Below are 20421 nucleotides of genomic sequence, written 5' to 3' on the forward strand. Positions count from 1 at the left end.
GTGGTCTTTTTTAAGAGATAGACTGGACACTTCTCCATGTCTCTTTCTCCACACCTTTCTTTCTCCTTGCTTGGGTCCTGTGTCTGCATCCAGCAATGGCCCCATTGGGCTTCTGACCCTGGGAATTGTAGGTACCTTGCCATGCTCCTCTGGCCTTGGTATAATGCAACTCTGCAAACTCTGGCCCTTGATCTCCTTGCTTCTTGCTTCACCTCTCAGAGCCATTGGGCTACAGCTACATGTGTCTGAAGAGGGCTCCTGCTAGCATAATACCTTGGATTGAGCTGGAATGCTGGGCTGGGATGTTGTGGTAGTTAGATTGTTTTACGTAAACTTTAAGATGTAACAAAATGTAGGGAAGTAATCCAATCTAGTCACGCTCAGGTCACATGCTGATGATACCTCGTTGGGGTATGGCTTTCTTTTAAGATAATTCCTGGGAGAAAATTATGAGAGCATCTAGGGAAAAACAAGCAATCACATATAAAGGTTCCCAAATAATAATATCCTCAGACCTATCAGCAGAACTATGAAGAAGAGGAGAAAGTGGAGTAACATATTCAAAAAACTGAAGGAAAACTATGCAAACCCAAGAATACTCTATCCAGCCAAATTATCGATCAAGATAGATGGAGAAGTAAGAGTCTTCCCAGACAATGAAAAACTCAAAGAATACGTTAGAAGAAACCCAGCCCTACAAAAGATCCTTGCCGACCCAGTATGGGCAGAAGAACAACACTCACCAAGCATAAATAAGAGACCACAACATAGAACAACCTCACCCGGAAGGCAAAAAAGAGAAAACAGACCTCAAGATAACATTGACTTGAATATAGAAAGACTTGAAAGGCTGCTGAGGTAAGCTGTAAAAAAATAAAAATAAATAAAGACAAATGGGGCACAGGGAAAAAGCTACGGTATACAAATATTCCTGGGGTGAGGACCAGGTTATGTGGCAGGGACTAGGCCAAATACAGGGATACACATGGTAGACAACTAAAAAGGAGGAAGGGAAAGGAAAAAAGTAATAGAAAAGAAAAGGATAGTGGGGCACAGGTCACTAACCCACCCAAGGGGAGGGTATTGTTTGTGCCTCCATATGGAAAGAGGGACCAGACTTCAACCCGATGCTCCAAGATGTGAATGCAACATGCCAGCATTGAGTAGGGAACCAGTGGAGAGGTTTGGGGGGCCAGCCCCAAGACCAACTATCTGATCAGAGCACACAGGAGCAGATGAAGGGGGAGGAGGAGAGAGTGGAGCACATCATGGCCCACCAGTCCAGGAGGTCGATGTTCCCAATTAGAACAGCCAGTCAACAGAGAGGAAGGACCACATGGCTGCCCCCACTATGAGACACGACATCCCTCACTGACCCATAACCCTACAGGCGACAGTGAGGGAATTTCACCCGATCGGATCCCACCACACCGAGGTAAAACATTAAGGGGGTGCAACAGAACAGCAAGGAAATGGAGCAGCAAGGTCCCCAGAGAATGCTGAAGGTGGACTTTGGGGCTAGGGTGTGGTGCCCCAACAGAGTAGACTGGAAAACACTCCTAAAGGCCAACAAACAATCCTTGAACTAAATACAAGCTTTTCTTTCTTGTTGTGTTTTGTTTTGTTTTTGTCATTGGTTTGTTCCTGTTTTGTTGTGTATTGTTGCTTGGTTGTGCTCTGTCTTGTTTTTGTGCATGTTATTATTTCCGTAGGTCTGTCTAAATAAGATAGGCTGGATGAACAATTGGAGGAGAAAACAACAGGACCAATAGTTCTGTGGGGACATGGGAGATGGGGAGGTTGGGGGGAAGGTGGTGGTGTTAAATAAACCCAGGGACAAGGGAACAACAAGCAATCCAAATTGGTGGTGAGGAGGGGGTGGGAGGCCTGGTTGGGCATGATCAAGGATAATGTAACTAAGAGGAATTTTTGAAACCCTGGTGGGGACTGAGCATGATAGTGGGACAGGAGGGAAGTCAAAGGAAATAAAGGAAAGAGCTGGGAGGCAGAGGGCATTTATAGAGGTCTATATAAAGACATGTACATATGCAAACATATTTATAAATGAGGATGAGAAAATAGATCTGTGTGCATATATTTATAAGGTTAGTATTAAGGCAGCAGAGGGACATTGGAGCTCCACTCAAGTACTCCTTCAATGCAAGAATACTTTCTTCTGTTAAATTGGCATTCTATGATGCTCACCTTCCTGACACAACCGCTGAAGACAAAGTGGGTGAACAACTAAATGTGGTGAAGGAAACTGATGGTGCCCAACTATCAAAAGATATTGTGTCTGGTGTCTTATAGGCTTGAAGGTAAACAAGCCACTATTTGGCTCAGAAGCAATAAAGCCCACATGGAAGAAGCACACCAGCCTGTGTGACCATGAGGTGCTGAAGGGATCAGTTATCAGGTATCAAAGAACAAAAAAATCATATCATTTTGTGCTCACCTCCCTGATATGACCACTGAAGACAAATGGGTGCATAAGCAAATGTGGCGAAGAAAGCTGATGGTGTCCGACTATCAAAAGGTATAGCGCTGGGGTTCTTAAAGGCTTGAAGGTAAACAAGCAGCCATTTAGCTCAGGAGCACACCAGCCTGGTTGATCACAAGGTGTAAAGGGATCAGGTATCAGGCATCATCAGGACAAAAAAATCTTACCATAGTGAATGAATGGGGGAATGCAGAGTGGAGACCCAAAGCCAATTTGTAGGCCATTGGACATCCCCTTACAGAAGGGTCTTGGGGAGGAGATGAGACAGTCAGGGTGCGATGTAGCAATGATGAAAAATACAATTTCCTCTAGTTTCCTAAATGTTTCCTCCCCGCCGTCCCACTGTCATGGTCCGAATCCTACCTTGCAAGCCTGACTAGACCAGAGGATGTACACTGGGACAGATGGGAACTGGAAACACAGGGAAGCCAGGGTGGATTATCCCCTCAGGACCAGTGGTGTGAGTGAAGATACTGAGAGAGAATAGGGAGGGTGGGTTGGAAAGGGGAAACCTATTTTAAGGATCTACATGTGACCTCCTCCCTGGGGGACATACAACAAAAAAGTGGGGTGAGGGAGACGTGAGACAGAGCAAGATATGACAAAATAATAATTTATAAATTATCAAGAGTTCACGAGGGAGGGGGGAGTGGAGAGGGAGGGTAAAATTGAGGACCTGATGCCAAGGGCTTGGGTGGAGAGCAAATGCTTTGAGAATAATGAGGGTAACAAATGTACAAATATGCTTTACACAATTTATGTATGTATGGATTGTGATAGGAGGTGTATGAGCCCCTAATAAAATGATTTTTTAAAAAGAGGAGGTGATACTAAGGACTCAATACAAAGTAAATGTTTAGAAAATGATAATGAGGGAAAAAAAGATAGTTCCTGGGAACCTCTCCCCCTGTGCTCCTTCACCTTTCTGTATGCTGAGTCTCTCTCTGCCAGTGACTCTGAAACTGCTGCCATTCTGCCTTGTTTCCTCTCACCTTGTATCCACATGATTGCATCCACTGCCTTGTGATTTACCTGCTTCGCCATTCTGCGTCACTGCCAGGTGTCTCAGTGAGTCTGAAGAGCGACTTATGGACTTGAATTGGACTGGCTGAGATGCCATATATCTAATTCTTGATAGAAAGAACTTTATTATACATGGATGAATATCACTGGATTTGTTTCTTTAGATAACCCAGCCTAAAGCAGATGCCATTTTCCCATAATATTACTTCTTGATATGAAGTTCTTTCTTGTATATATATCACTGTTATTGGTTTTGTTTCACTAGCCAACCCAGGCTAATACAGGCATACTGCACAAAGTACATTTGGGAACTTTCCTAAACATAACTGAAAATAGCAACAGAAGAATTTATATGTAGGCTTGCTTTGTCATTAATCACGATGAAAATGCAAATGGGATTAAAGCTGAAGGATAAATATAAAAACAAGTAACACAACATTTATCAATTCAGCATCTTTTGCTTGTACAATTTAGTGAAAATATTCACATCAATTGTGTTGTACAAACGTCAATTGTAGTAGCTTCTATCCCCTTAAAGAGACCTCAGTTCTATAAAAACATATTCCCCTTGTTCCCAGTAGCCCCTATTATATTGTGCACTGTGTCTTCCAAAAGTGTAATGTTTTAAAATCACAGAAGAGTTGTCATTTTGTAAGGGACAGGTCTCATCTAGCAGATTATCTTCAAGGTTCACCCTGGTTGTGGCATCCCTCAGCACTGCAGCTTGCCTTCTGACAGAGTCCTGACTATTGGGTGAGGGGGATTCAAAAGGCTCATGAAAAATTCTGTGGCTTTTCATTTCATTTTATTCTTTCTTTTTCCGAAAGTGTCGACTTTCATTTTATTGCTGGGGGAGCTGCAGCTGCCCCAATCAGAACCTCCAAACATTAGGGGAAGTGATGGTGCAGGAGGACCCTCCTGAGTCTAACCTGAGAGGCTGGAGCTAAAGGGAACAGGTCCTGGATACAGTTAGCAGCCCATTCTGGCGGGGCAGCAGCCACAGTGCTCAGAGCTCGGCTGGGGCATGCCGTCTGGAAATGGGAAGCCAGGTGCTGACCCTGGCTCTCCCAGCACCCCTGCAAACAGCTCTGGATGGGAGGCTCTGTACAGCTGGCTTTGGTGGGCGAGGGAGAGTTATAGGGTTAAAGAAGGGCACCAGAGGGGCTTAAATAAACGAGCAGGCATGATGGATGAAGCATGGGCGGAAAGCGACCGTCGGCCAGCAGTACTGGCCTCCTGAGCCCATGTGGCCACGGCTTTGACTTGGGAGTCCCCTCCCGCGGGGTGGGGTGGAGAGGAGCGGTCTCTTGCCAAGGTCTCGGCCCCATGTCTCATACTGGCTCCTCACTGGAGCCACAGGATACAGGAGCAGGGACGGAGTCAGGTCCAGGCTGGGTGGGGCCTAACGCAGGTCCTCCTCATCACCCTGGATGGTCTTCTGGATGCACAGCACCATGGTGGTGAGCCACTGGTCCAGCCGGGAGATGGTATCCATAGTACTCCTTCACTGCCTCGGTATAGCTGTCCACGTTCTGCTCCTGATGGGCATCTAGCAGCTTCTTCATGAGCTTGCTCTCTCGGGACTCAGAGAAGTCGGGGAACATCTCCTCAGACTTCTGGATGGCCAGCTTGACCTTGAGCATGCCGATGCAGAAGTGGCAGAGGGCCCCCTTGAAGAAGTAGTCCTGGGCGTTGTACTTGAGGAGGGTGCTGTCCATGGTGCTGGTCCCCACCTGCTAGTAGATGTGCACAGCCTTCTGGTGCTGCTCCCGCTGTGCGGCATCGCTGACCACTTTCAGCTGACACTTGGTGGTTGGGGTGTTGGACTCCTCATCCTTGCTGTAGTCCATGGACTGCTCATAGTGTGCAATGGCCGTCTCGATGTCCACCAACTACGTCTCGTAGAGATGTGCTGCTTAGCTGTGATCGTGAAGCGACCCATGTCCGAGTAAAACTCCATGACTTTCCAGAGATAGTTAATGGCCTCTTGTGGGGCGACCTCATTGAAGGCGTTGCTGGCGTCCAGGAAGAAGGTGGCGGCGTCGTGCTTGCTCTGAAGCTGTAGGTGCAGCTGGGCCGACGCGTTGCCGGCGGCGCTCCACTTTTGGGCCATTTTGAACACTTTAAATCAAGCTTGTATAGTTCTCTTGCATAGAATCTATTAATATTTAATTATTACTAACTTAATATATACAGATAAAAGAAAACATTTGATAAATATGTGGAACTTCTGCTTTTGTATTTGTACCTGCATCATTTATTTGGTATGCTGAGCCAAGGCCCTGATAATTAAAGCATCAAGAACAATGATTCAAATTGACTCAATTAAGGAAAAAATAAAAATAAATTTCCATGGAAATACAGAGCTGCATTCATATGAATGCCAAAATAATGCTGTGTGCATAGTATTATTACAGTGAATACAAATGCAATGATGATTTGCCATTTATTTAATTTGAGCTATTAAATAGTTGATAAGAATACCAGACTTTTTTGATGTTCATTAAAATAATTTGTTATAATGATCAGGTAGAATGACAACGGAAGAATTAATATGAATCAGGCATGTAAGGGGGAAGATTGTAAGGAAAAATTGCAGAGTAAGAAGAAAAATCTGACACCAACTCTACATCATAAGTACCCTTTTCAAGGGATGAATATGAGATGTATACAGAATTTCATTGTGAATGTTTTTATGTATAAAATGAAAAACGTACCATGAGTCCTCCCTCTATAAATTATCAGCTATAATTTAGGAAATGTTGCTTTGTTAGATGTAATCGAGTTGCTTCCTAGTCATTTCCGCCTCTGTAATGCAGAAGAACAGAGCAGTAGCTTGACTTCACCACGAAGCACCTAAAGGAAAGGCAAGTCTTTCTCCTTCAGAGAAATCAACCTTGAAAACCCCATTGACCACACCAACTGCTCTGAAAGCTGTCACATTAAAAGGCCAGGAATAAACTGAGAGAAAAAAGTGAAATAATTCAAAATCATAAAAGAGACCAAGCTTAATGGTTGGATAGAGGCTAATGGAATCTCCAAGATTATAGTCTTTCCACCTGTAAGGTTTGGAGCTGACCTCACTCCCATGACAGAATAATCAACTATTCAAAATCAAAGCATGAGGCTTGTATTCAGATTCAAAGTAAGAGGACTGGTAGAGAATGCACAATGAAGACATCAGCCACAGGAGGAAGAGGGCTAAATGATGACCTATGGAGGGATTGCAGTGGATGGGTAAAAACAAAATGTATTTGGAGTGTTGATTGTAAAGGTGATGATCTTCTGTAGAAACCTTCACCTATTTGCAATAAAAATTAAATATATCGATGTCAAAGAAAAGAAGGTACCGTGGGGCACATTTTTGCCCAGACACACACAGGTTTCATAAATTGGAATCCCCTTGATAGTAACAAAATGATTAAGAAATGATAATTACTTTTCTTCATGCCACTCCCACTCAAGGCTATCTTATATGTTACAGAACAAAATATTGCCTGGTCCTTAGTAAACTTCATATACCTGTTATGTTGTCACCTCTTTTTTTTTACATATGTGCATTACTATCTAACTGATAATTCCTCATTTTTAAGGGTTGTACTTTATCAATATGCTTTTCTTTTCTATTAATAGGCCTTTATGGGTTATGTTTCCAAAAAGAAGTCAAATTATCACCATTCTATTTAGTAGAAAGTAGATAGTACAATGTAAGGGACCAACAGCATCTATTATTTAAAACTATAGCATCGGGTGCTGTGGGTTTTGTTATTTTATTACACTTTAACAATTCAAAGGAATTTATACTTATAATGCTTCTAATAAGTATTTAATGTTGAAAATGTAGTTAAAACCCCTCACTTAGATGTTTGTTTGTTTTGTTTTTGTAGGATCAGATTAACATTGCATTAAAGGTAATTTTTTTTAGCTTGGAATATTGTATGCTCTGGAAATGAACAGAGCTTTATTTCAAAAGGAATCTTCAACAACAAAGTCAAAGAGATAAATTAAGAAGAAATCATCTGTGATATTTTGCTTATATTTTTGAAAAGCAGCTTACGAAAGCCAAGCCAATATTCTTCTGTCATCTGCAGGAATAACAAGCATGTTTTCTCACATTGGATGCTTTAATCCTATTTGTCAGGTTGTTAGCTTGTGCTTCCAAATCTGTGGTTTAAACTGGCCCACAGAATCTCTGGTTAACTTAAGTCTATCAGAAGGAAATGAGTCTCTGTCACTGGGCTGTTAAAAGGTCAATGAGAGAGACAGCTTCACCATCTCAATTGCAGATTTTCAAATAAAAGCCAACACCTGTCAAGATCAAGTCAAAGCTGAGACCTCATCATCATAAACAGATTGTCAAGAACGCAGAGCACTGAAACATCTTAGAATAGAAAGCAGAGGTGGCTGACTGGCTTTGTGTAAATTTGAGGGTATGACCGAAAGTTGTGGATCCCCACAAAATCAATATATACTGGCCATTTGAAAATTGCTATTTAAATCATGAAAATTCTTTATGATCCATTTATAATTCTTTCTAACAGTATAGATGTGCTTGTGGTGGTTAGGTGTGTGGGCATTATTTAATATGCCTTGGTTTTGATTCACCCTTTTAATTCTGATACAGAATTCTGAATATAGATTTGGCAGAACATAGCCACACGCATTTGGCAATGGCTAATACAATTAAGTCTGTGAAAGCTGGGATCTGTGAAAGGCAAAAACCTGTTCTAGGGAAGCAAATAGTATTTCATAATAGAGAATATGACATAATAAGCTATGCATTGGGCTGCAATCCGAAGGTCAAGAATTGGAACCAACTTCTGGGAGAAAGATGAGGTGTTTTGCTCCCATAAGGATTCATAGCTGCAGCAACCCACAGGGACAGTTCTAGTCTGCTGTTAGGGTCACTTTTTTGTTGTTGTTACAAATTGACTCCATGACAGTGAGTATGTTTTGTGTTGCTTCCTTCGTGTTGCTAAAGTTACTTTGTAGTATTGAACTGCTAACCTCAAGGTCATGGATTAGGGGATATTAATGAATTCACAAGAGAAAGATGAGACTATCTGCACCCTGAAATATTTACAAAGCTTTGAACCCCAGTGCAGAACCCCTATGTATGGGCAATGACTGGATGGCGGTGGCTTTGGTTTGGGTTTAATAACTCAAAACCACAAACTCACTTTGATAGAATCCTTTTCAACTCACAGAAGGAGCACTGGGAGTTTAGTGGGGTTACACACTGGGACGGAAACTGCAAAGTCGTTAGTTTGAAAGCACCACCTACTTTGAGGGAGAAGGCTGAAGTTGCCTACTCCCCTAATGATTTGAAAACATAGCCAAAAAAAAAAAAGTAAACATCTTTTTGGTATCCTCTGTTTACAGCCAAGACCCATCTGACATTAATAGTGATGATCCTTGTATGTCATCCTCTTGTGAATCTTGCGTGAACCTCTACCAGTTACCTGCCAGTGTACCTGCGTGAACCTCTACCAGTGTACTGTGCTTGTGAATCTTGCATGAACCTCTGGCAGTTATCTGCCAGTGTAGCTGCCAGTGAACCTCTGGCAGTTACCTGCTAGTTGTTGGTTGGTCTTCAGCAAAAAAAATTCCTTGCATGTGCTATTAATGATATTGTTTTAAAATGTGAGCATTCTATTGGCCCTTGATTTTTTGGAATGATTTCAAATTGGATATCTTCTCATCAGTTGGCCAAGTAGCTGTCTTCCTAATTTCTTGACGTAGATGAAATTATTACTCGCGTTCTATTGATTATGCTAAGGCATTCCACTGTGTGACCATTAAAAAAAATCTATGAGTAGCCTAGAGAAGAATGGGAATCCCAGAACACTACACTGTGCTCAAGCAGAACTTGTACATGGATCAAGAGGCAGCTGTGCGAAAAGAATAAGGACATACTGCAGGGTTTAAATTCAGGAATGGTGTGGGGCAGGGCTGTATGCTCTCACCATAATTAATCAATTATGTTTTCCCCAAGCCATCAGAGAAGTTGAATTAGGAAGAAGAAGGTAACATCAGGTTAATAGGGAGGTGTATTAACAACCTGAGTGATGCAGATGACACACCCTTGCTGGCTGAAGGTGAGGGGGACTTGAAGATCTTGTTGATGAACATCAAAGATTGTAACTTTCAGTGTGGTTTACAGTTCAACGTAAAGAAAACCAATATCCTCATAAATGGACCAAGAGACAAACATCATGATAGTTGGAGAGTAGATTGTCAAGAATTTTGTCCTTCTTGAATCCACAGTCAAGTGCCTTTGAAATATGATGCTGACCAGGAATTTAAAAAGTATCATGAACTGTCAAAAACAAGCAAACAAATCTGTCTGGAATAAATACAACCAAGGTGCTCCTTACAGTCAAGAATGGCAAGACTTCATCTCATGCTCTTTGGACAAGACCAACTTTTGGAGAAGAAAATCATGCTAGGGACTTTGAAAAGAAGAAGAAACAGGAAGACCTGTGATGAAAGGGATTGACACAGTGACTGTATCAATGGGTACAAAGAAAAGAACAAGCGTAAGTATGGCAAAGAACCTGACCGTGTTTCATCCTGCTGTCCCTGTGGTGGCAACTTAATGGCACCTAACAACAACACTAACGAATTGCAGCCTTAGAAATCCACAGGGGCATTTCTACTCCCCCCCGTAGGGTCTCTGGGAGCTTGATTTAATAATGAATGCTAAAAACATGGTAAGACTGCATGCTCTCAAAGGTGGAACACTGGAGAGATCCAGAAAACCAGGGCAGTCATGTAGAACTTCAGCTCTTACAGGTTTCACTGCAGCAGAATCAACATCTGGAAAATGACACTGATGTGAAAATGTCAACTAAGGTAAAACATTTCAATGGTTTTCCTAGTTAAAAATATATCTTGGCAGCTAGAATGTGGCAGAAATTGTCAAATTAATAAAATATTGTGGAGAAGCTTTTAAACCAATCTGTAGACTCATTTAAAGATATATTATGTATTTACATATACAATACAAGATTATGTGTCCAATAGAACAGAAAATGTGAGTATATTGCAACAGAATATCTTGTGTTATAACATAGGCACCCACCAAATAGAAGTTTTATACATTGAAAGGTATTATTCACCAGGCACTTTTCTAGTCCTGAAATGAGTTAAAATTTGAAAAATATATAATTGTACCATTTTTATATTCTCATGTCATTTGGAAAGGGCTAAGGGCTAATATAGATATATGAATTTGGAAGCCAGATTTGTGATTTTTAGTATGTTTGCATGTGTATGTGTGTGCATGTTGGGGAGATTGTAGTTTTAAATGAAATAGGGTGGTAAAAGCAAAATTAATTAAAATTAATTTGTGACAATTTGACACAAACTATCTTGAGGATTTTGAAAAATAGTTTAAACATCAACATAGATACTTTGGAAAACAAAACAAAAATTAAACATGGATGGAAAAATAAATGGGTAGTTCATCAGATACATGGTAAATCAAGTAGTGTAAAATGTTAATAATAGAACTCTGTGCCAGTTGTTCACTGTGTGTTTCTTTCATTCTATTTCTATCATTTTAAATATTTTGTGAAAAAGTTAAAAAAGTATAGAAGGATATTCTCTGTATATAAATTGATTCCCCTTAATACATTTATGTAATAGTTTCCTCTTTCAGCCCTTAAGCTTATACTTCTCAGAAATTTTAAATAAAATGCTATGTTAACCTTTATCCTCTGCTTGACTCACTTGAAATTGACTCTCTTAAATTCTAGAATAATCTATAATTTTATCCTAAAATTTTTGCATTGAAAATTTCACTTTTATACATTAACCCTAAATTTACATTTGTTTTTCTAAATTTCAGAACATGGGAAAATTAGAGGGAAGATCATAGGTACAATATTTTGTTAGAATTTTTTATTTTACATACAAAAATGGAAAAATATTGCTCAGAAAAAGAAATAAATTATCAACAAATATATATTCACACTGGCCTAATGCCCTGTAAATTTTTATCTGATAAATAATGTCACTACATATTCAATCTATAAATATCACTATCCACTATATATTCAAAGATTTAAAAGTATTCAAATATATGCTAAATATATTGACTCTCAAATAAAAATTATTCTAAACTCATAATTATTTTTAGAATTTTTAGAATATTTTCTTCTTAGGTACTGTTGAGTTAGCTAAAGCCAAAGAGACACTATGTGCAAAAGAACAAAATAGTACACCATGCTCAAAATCTTTTTTTTTTGTTTGGTCCCACTGTATCAATCCATCTCCTTGAGGGTTTTCTTTTTTTCACTGTCCTTATTTTTTACAAAATATGATGTCTTTTTCAAAGAATTGGTCTCTCTTGATAACATAACCTAACAACGTAGACTACATTTAAGGGGGATTCTGGCTATTTTCTCTAAGGAAAACTTGGTTATTCTTTTGGGATTCCATAGCATATTAAATATTCTTCATACACACTACATTTTAAATTAATTGATTTTATGGTGTTGATTATTGTCTAATATACTTCCTCTGGTATCTTCTAACAGGAACAGCTCTTTTTAAAGGAGGAAAAAAACACTTCTTTAAAGTACACGTTATTCCTATACAAATCATAAGGAAATAATAAAAAGAAATGAAAGAAAAAAGATCCCCAGTCAATTGCCTTTGAATCCAGTACTGGTTATGGCACACCTAGGTGCACCACAGTAGTACCATGCTGCACAGGATTTTTGAAGCTTGAATTATTTGAGACAGATTCCTAAAATGTCTCCCAAGGAGATACTGGTTGAACTCAAAATGCCAACTTTCCATTAGTGGCCATGTCTGCTAACTATTTGAATGTTTAAGTGTATGTATTAGGCTGGGTTACCTAGAGAAACAAAACCAGTGACACTTGTGTACGTATAGAGAACTTTATATCAAGAAGTAATTTTTATATCAAGAAGACAGCACAACCCAGTCAACACAAGTTCACGGGTTCAATGATGCTAGCTGAGTCCTCTAGACCCATATAGCTTGAGACAGATGATGAAGAAAACTGAAGGTGGAAGCAGGGAGATCTCTGACTAGTGGGTGCAGAGTCGCATGGATCCAAGGTCAATGGAAACATGGCAGGATATTTTCTAGACTGGTTCCTGGGGTCAGTGGTCCACCTGGGGGCTAACTCTGGAGGCAGTCACCGAATCCACCAAGATCAATAATAAAAGGCCACTCCTTTCAAGGAGGGATCCTCAGGCTGTGACCTGATTAATATGTTGACCTCCACCCCTACCTAGGTGCAAGTAGCCATAAAATCTATTTCAGCCTACCAAAGGAAAAATAGACATCCCAAATATCCAAAGCTTTACTCTTGTGAGAGCAAAACACCTTAAGTATTCAAAATTTTGAATGACCTAGCTAAATTAATTATAGCTCAAAATATTGTGGCATAGAACATCATCCAAGCATAGCAGATTTATTGATTTACTTTTATTATCTTATTTGTAATAATAGGGTGGGAATCTAGATTTTGCTGAATTTTCTTTTTGCCTTTTAATTTTCCCTCCTCTATACTCATTTCTTTCTTTCTTTCTTTCTTTTTAGATTAAAATGTTCTCTGATTTTAAATTATTGTAATTGTAGAGGACTTACAGGTATTATAAATGACCAAATCTTTATCCTCTTTGAACCCCAATGTACTTATCTGTAAAAGGTGGATAATAACTTTGGCCCTATAAAAGGCTGGAAAGAGGATTTAATGTGAGGATGGTTTCTAAGGATTCTGAACAGTTCATGATATTACATAATTCTATTATGTTATCACCTTGCTGAGTAAAAAACGACACTGAAACATAGTTGATTGTTTAATCTATATTTCTTTTAAAAATTCCCCAGAAATTTTCCATAGTGGTATGCAACACTAAAAATAAGTACCATACATAAATGATTCAAAGGCGTTTCACATACTAAATAAGTTTTTGCCTAAGGACAATTCTTCATCTTATTTTTTCTTTTAGTATTTAACTCTTGTTTAAAAATGTGTTCAATACTTCCACAAAAATATGTGTGCTTTATAATAAAACAATAGATTTTATGTTTCCTTAACATTAACAAATTTTGATAACCAATAAAATAATACTACAGCATCAATGTTTTCAAAAGGATAAAAATAATAATAGCAATGGTATTTTAATTAATAATCTACATAAAACTTTCTTATCTCTTCTAGCATTCAAGTCAATATTATGCAACTCTATTTATCAAAATAGGTATTTTACTTTAAATAATATATTGAAGTTCTCAAAGACATGGAAAACCCATTTGTCATAGCCTATAAATACCCCATCTGCTGTTCTGACTGTAATCTTTATGGAAGATTACAGGAAACTGTTCCAGAAAACTGTTCTGCGTGTTCAGACTGCTAACCCCTGGTTAAAGCCAATTGCAACTGCTGTGTCACCGAGTGACCATTATACAAAACAGTAGTGTAGTTCTTGTTGTTAGGTGACATAAACTCTGTCCCAACCCATGCACAACCTTGACCTTATGCACAACAGAAAAATGCATTGCCTAATTGTGAGCCATCCTCACAATTGTTCCTATGCTTGAGCCTATTGTACAAGTGTGTCAGCCCATCTCGTTGTCACTTTCTCTTTACTTTACCAAGCATGGTGACTTCTCCATGGACTGGTCTCTCCTAAAATGAATTGTCAGCATTCTTGGCTCGAAGGAGCACACTGGCTGTACTTCCAACACAGTTTTGTTTGTTCGATTTTTGTTTAGTTTTTTCTTTTTTAATTAAAAGATCAGTTTATTGGGGGCTCTTATAACAACCTGTACAACAATTGTATTAAGAATATTTATACATATGTGGCCATCATTATTTTCTAAACATTTACTTTCTATCAAGCCCTTGGTATCAGCTCCCCTCTACATATGTAAATACATTAATTCATAAAAATAGAGGTATTGTACATATACTTATATGGCAATACACTGAGGTAGTGGATGGACTTCGGGCCTCTGTTCATGTCCTCCCCCAAAGCAAGAACACTTTGTTCTAACAAGCTGGCATTCTGTGATCCTCACTCTTCTGACACAGTCACTGAAGACAAAATGAGTACATTTGAAACCGTGGTGAAGAAAGCTGGTAGTGCCCAGCTATCAAAAGATAGAGCGGCTGGGGTCTTAAAGGCTTGAAGTTAAACAAGTGGCCATCTAGCAGAGAAGCAACAAGCCCACATGGAATAAGCACACCAGTCAGTGCAATCATGAGATAGCATTGGACCAGGTAACAGGCATCAGAAGACCCATAACAAAAAACAAACCATATTGTTGAGAACGAGGCGCATCAGAGCAAAGACCCCAAACCCATCTGTAGACAATGGTACATCCCTTCACAGAAGGTTTATAAGGAAGGGATGAGTCAACCAGAGTGCAGTAGAGCACCGATGAAATACACAATGTTCCTCTGGTTCCTTGAGGCTTCCTCACTCCCCACTATCCTGACCCCAGTCCTGCCTTTCAGTCTTATAGATAAGAGATAAAACTTCTTGACACATGGAATCCCAAAACAGGAATGGGAATAGTGATACCAGGAGGGTAGGGGGGAGGTTGGGAAAAGAGGGGAGGAAGAGGGAACCGATCTCCATAATCAACACATAACCACCACCACCACCCATCAGGGCAACAGACAACAGAAAAAGGTGGGGGATGGGAGACAGTAGTCAGTGTAAGATATGAAAATAATAATTTATAACTTATCAAGGGGTCACGGGAGGGAGAAGGAGGAACCGTTTGTTTTTTTAACAGTCATGGTATGTTCTTCACCAGCACCATAATTCAAATGCATCCATTTTTCTTCAGTCTTGCTTATATGTTGTCAAACTTCCACATGCATATGAGAAGATTGACAACACCATAGCTTTGATTAAGCACACCTTAGTCATCAACGTGACCTCCTTCCTTGTATGCGTTTGCGTACAAGCAGTGGGGCACAGTGGTAGCAGGTGTAAACTTGGAAAGTGCACAAAGCAGAGGCACTTCTTTTGGAATGACTCCTTCTGAGAAGGAAATCACTTTGCCTGATGCCATTTCCCTTTCCTGAAGCAGTCTGTGTCCCATGAAAAGTTCCGCTGGAGTTAAAGGTCTAGAGCTTCTTTTCTTAGACCCGTAAAATCTTTGTTACAACAACATCGAAGTCCTTTCCATCTCTCTATCCAATTATGGTTCCCATTGTCCAGCAGGGAGGCTCTCAGGTCTTCAAATGTTAGTGCATCAAAATCTGACAAGTTCTGCGGGGGGAAAAAAAACAACAACAAAGTTGAGTCTTGCTAATGATTCAAAATTTGAAATATTTCTAAAGGCTGAATTTGCCAAGGATTTAATTTTGCTTGGATCGACAATAAATGCTCATGAAAGTAGCCTTCAAAAATCAAGTGCATTGGGGAAATCTGCTGCACAGGACCCCCATAAGATGTTGAAGAGTAAGGATGTCACTTTAAGGTGTGTTTGACCAACAGATGATGTTTCCAATCATATGAAAATGAAATTTTTACAATGAATAAAGAACTGACTGTTGAAAATGAATGCATTTGATTTATAGTATTTATGGAGAATATAAAAACAATGAGTTCTGCTGGAGGTAAAAATATATTTGTCTTGGGAGAAATTCAGACAGAATGCTCCCTAAAAGGTAGATGAGGAGGCTTGTTCACCTGTACTTAGACATGTTGTCAGGACAGACCAAGTCGACAGAAGGACATCATGCTTGCTAATGTGGTAGATCAGCAAAAGGAAGGAATGCCCTCAGTGAGAAGGATTGACACACTGCCTGCAACAATTGGCTCAAAGATAACAACGACTGTGAGAATCCTGCAGGACTGGGCAGTGTTTCTGTTTAATAAAAGATTGCTAGGAGTTTCACTCAATTTGATGGCACCTAACACGCACACACATTTATTTTTTAAAATCATCTTTATGTTTTAAATAATTATTGTAACTTTGATGATTTTTAATTTTTCTGAAAACACAGGCAAATTCCTTTTGGCTTTTATTCTAACTTAGCTAATGTTGGAGTTCTATTTTCTATGTTACTACAATTTCTATAGTAAAATATTATTCATAGGACAAAATCATGATAACTCCTGATACATTGAACTGAATAACATAAGAATGAACACTTAATGGCTCCACTAATTTAAGTTAAGCATTCGGAGTTAGGGCATGCTTTAATAAGCATATTCAGTATTCATGTTAATCATTTATTGATAGTAATTATGTTAGACAGGGATCTCTAGAGAAACAAAATCAGGACACTTATGATATAGATAGAGATAATATGGATAGAGATATATACGACACGAAGGAATATAACAGATAATTAGTCCACACAGGAGCACAGAGGGCTCAGTTCAACTCACTTCCATGGAATAGTTAATATACTGGAAGTCCTTTAACTCAATAGGTCTGCTGGCTCCAAGTCCAAGGAAGCAGACAGCTGAGTCTTCTGTAGAGCAATGCAGGTAGTCCAGCCACAGGCAGCAGCAGGGCAGGTACCAACAGTCAGCCAGAGGACAGGATCCCATAGTCCCAAGCTCAAGTGATGTATACATCAACAGCGTGGTGACGCAGGCTTCAAAGGAACCTCAAGCTCTAGTGACATGATCCATAGGTTGGGTGTCCCACAGGTTGTATAGCTCACAAGTTGAGGCAGAGAACTAGCTAAGGCAGATGCACGGTGGTCTGATCACCAGGGAGCTAGAAAGAGACAAGTCAGGCTTGCCGAGCATTTTATCTCTTTGCCCTCTAATCAAACTGTGACCTTATTAATCTCACACGTTCCTATTGGCCAACTTGGCACAAAAAATCTACCTGCACAACCATGAACTAACTGACTCAATGGCAGTGGGTATAAGAGTCATAGATGGAAATCTACAAATAGGTTGCCTTTGAAACTCAATCTCAATCTGAAGACTTGGACACGATGTAGAGATAAAAATGAGTCCATATAATCACTTCAACTTATGTGTAGCTTTAGAACAAAACAGTACTGTTCAATTTTGACATGCCAAAACTTAAAGTAAATTTCTAATTTTTGAGAAAATTTTTGCAGAAATGCCTCTGTAAAAAAAAAAAAAGATCATTGTTGAACTGTCAACACTTAATTGCAAACTGTAATATTAGAGATCACATTTTTTAAACTGAGCCGGAAAATGCAACACAAAAGTAATAAGTAATGGGAACATCAAAAACATGCAATAAACACTGCAATCTGTTTGGAAAATCCAAATTTCTCAGCAAAAGAAACAAAAATTATAGGTGAGCTATTACAGTATTAACTCCTTAACAAAAACCCTACTAAATAACAGCTTCTGGAAAACTTTTGATTTCACATTTTTCCTTTCACACTGTGTGATTCGATTCTCTATTTCACAGAACAATGCTCTGCTGAATGCTGTCACTCTAACAAATGGTATGGTAACTGTCAGTGATTTTCAAAGAAAGCTGAATTATATGTACATATCTAATTTTAATGTGCTCGAAAGCACATGCACCTTTTTGGTGTTTGGAACGGGTGAAGAATGGGGCCATAAGGTGAAGCATGGCTCGCGCTGTGGGGCCAAGCAGCATGACACTGCATGCTTCATTAAAGCTTCTCCGCAGTGCAGCTGGCCAATGGATCATGAAAATGAATCAGAAATATTATTTTTCCCATTTGTTCCCTTTTTCTCACTTTCTGCACTCACAAGCAATTATGAACAGTTGGATTCCACCTCTTCGGTGGGTAGTATGTCAGTTCCCTGCTTTTAACTTTATATGTTTCCATTCTACAATCACATGCCTTGAATCATGCATTTGTTACAGGTAACAAACCCATGTGAGGCTCTTTGCGACTCTTCCAATACAAATGAACATGAGGCAATATACCTTTATATTAATTTGAAAAAAAATCACACCGTTTCCAAGGCATCAATCTCAAAGACAAATGAATAACCATAGTGTTTGTCTCACACAACAAAACAAAGCAAAAGTATAAATTGGAGGTAATAGATTTGATATTTTTTGGCTGAGCATTTTTCTCTTGCAGGCTTTGTGGAATCAAAGAGAAGTATATGAATTGATGAATTAGATATGTGTATGATTCAATGATATTACTCCATGCAACAATCCAGATTCTAGAATTTGGTTTCATGTTGTTTCTAGGCACATGTTTTAAATACCTTATTCTTTCAATATTAGAAAAACATTATCACACACATGAAAAACCTGATTTGAATCAAATACGTTACTTTGATTAACATTTGGAGTTCTATGCCAAGGTAAAATGAAAGCAGTAGGAGTAGGCACTGTCCTTTGGTTTTCAGTGTTCCAACATCACCCCCACTGCAGAAAATGAAAATGAAATCACACATAATGGACAATAAAGCTGAAGTCCTATTTATTCACTGAGAGTACATTTTTAACTACCTGAATGTAATTTAAGCAATTTATATCCACAAATCATTATGACGGCTTTGACAGTTGAAATAAAGTTATATTAAAAACAGTAAAAAAAAAGACCTAGTCAATCAATTCTATAACTGTCTTGAAAAACGCATCTTGCAAAGCTTCTCCTGTAAAGTAGCACTTCAGAGTAATCTATTTAATGGACATCTACACTTGTTAAAATTAATAATTATGATAAAGTTCATTGTATTTCTAGGATGGCTTAAGCTTTGGAAAAGCTTTCTAACTAGTTAATAGATTTCAAATAAAAATAAAAAGACGGCATCACAGGCAGCATGTTTAAAAAGATAGAGGAGAAAATAGATTATCAAAGAACCTGGATTATTACCTATTATCTTAATACACTGGGTAATTTCATACTTCACGTAGTCAACCATGTGATGTCCTGTCTCCAGCTGGAAGACTCGATGCATACATTATTTTTGAGGAAATAATTTTATAGAGAGAAGCAGGATTATTTATTTCACTTGAGTAGTTATGATTTAACTTTCTTTTCTGTCAGCATTAACCTTTTTGCCTAGATGAATGTCTCAGGTTAATTACACAGGGCCATATTTTCCTCATTGAAAATGCCATAGAAATTTCCCAAGTCATGAAAGTTAGCACAAGCCTTATGAAATCTATTAACATTTTTTTCTCAGAGTTCTTTTTCCTTGCTTTCCACAATCTCTGTTTCTTTTCCTTTTGCATTATCATTGTTAAGGACTTAATATATTTCCCCACCAAAGATAAGCTGAAAGCCTAAACTTTCTTTATGACCATATTTGAAAATGGATCTTTTAAGAATGTTATCAGCTAATATGAGATTATGCCATATTAGAGTGAGTCCTAAATCATTTAAGTGGTATATTTTTAAAAAGAGGAGAAGTGACACAGAGAAATGAGCAGAGGAAAAGTGGTCAAATGCAGAAGTTATGCTGCAGCTAAAAGCTCAATGAATGCCTTAGAATATCAGAAGCTGTGAAATATGTGAGAGCCTTCTATCAAGACTTCAAAGAAAATAGGACGTTGAAGACAACAGAAATTCATTCTGCTAGCCTTTACAAGTTTGAAACAATTAGTCCCTGCTCTTGTAGGCCATTTAACATGAAGGACTTGTCTTCCACAGCCCTATGACATTAATACAAGTAAAATAATTAAACACGCACAGCTTACAACACAACTCCATTCTTTATAATCAAATTTATCTTGTCACACTGAACAGTGATTTGCACTATATCAAATGTGAAGTATACAACTTTAAAAAATAATTTAGTTATTTCTGTGTCATTTATGAAGTTCAGCACACATCGTATTTGCTTCTTATGTTCTGAACCATGCTCTGTTAAACTGGGTTAGATGGAGAAGCAAAACTAGTGATATATGTATGTGTATATAAAGAAATGTATATCGAGACAGTGGTTTATACAGTTGTG

General features: G+C 38.7%; 1 pseudogene; it reads right to left on the reverse strand.

The window, feature by feature from the left end:
* Nucleotides 1-4925: 4925 nt before the first annotated feature.
* The window catches only part of LOC142439923 (alpha-soluble NSF attachment protein pseudogene), a 71449-nt pseudogene continuing 55953 nt past the window's right edge, over nucleotides 4926-20421 (reverse strand).

Source organism: Tenrec ecaudatus, chromosome 2 (assembly GCF_050624435.1).
Source record: "Tenrec ecaudatus isolate mTenEca1 chromosome 2, mTenEca1.hap1, whole genome shotgun sequence".
Taxonomy (NCBI): Eukaryota; Metazoa; Chordata; class Mammalia; order Afrosoricida; family Tenrecidae; genus Tenrec; species Tenrec ecaudatus.